We start from the raw sequence: 475 nt of genomic DNA, 5'->3' as shown, positions 1-475 counted from the left end.
TGTTTATTTCTTCCTGTCTCTTTCGTTCTTGAAAATTTCTTGCCGCTGGCGCTTCATATCAAGTCCACGCTCTATGTTACTGTACGAAGGAGATTTGGGCTGTGTGACTAGATGGGTGTTACCGTATGGACTGTAACAAGAGTGATCAGGAAAAGTGAGCTGTTACCAGCAGGAGAGCGGGGCAGGTGGGGGAGGAGGGAAGGGGAACCTTTTGCAGTGATAATCAAGGTGAATAACTTAGGCTTGAATAAAGACTGGGAGTGGATGTGTCATTACACAGAGTAAAACTATATCCCCTTGTTTATTTGCCCTCCTATGGTTCTTGTAAACTGCTGGAAATGGCCCACCTTGATCACTACAAAAGGTCCGTCCGTCCCCCCCCACCGCCCTTTCCATCTGGGAGTCTTAAGGATCCCTCTGTCCATCCCTACTCTTTTGGGTATTCCCCCGTTGCAGCTGACATTTGCGTGTCATG

The sequence above is a fragment of the Lepidochelys kempii genome, chromosome 1, assembly GCF_965140265.1.
Source record: "Lepidochelys kempii isolate rLepKem1 chromosome 1, rLepKem1.hap2, whole genome shotgun sequence".
Lineage (NCBI taxonomy): Eukaryota > Metazoa > Chordata > Testudines > Cheloniidae > Lepidochelys > Lepidochelys kempii.
Note: the sequence above shows the minus strand (reverse complement) of the source record.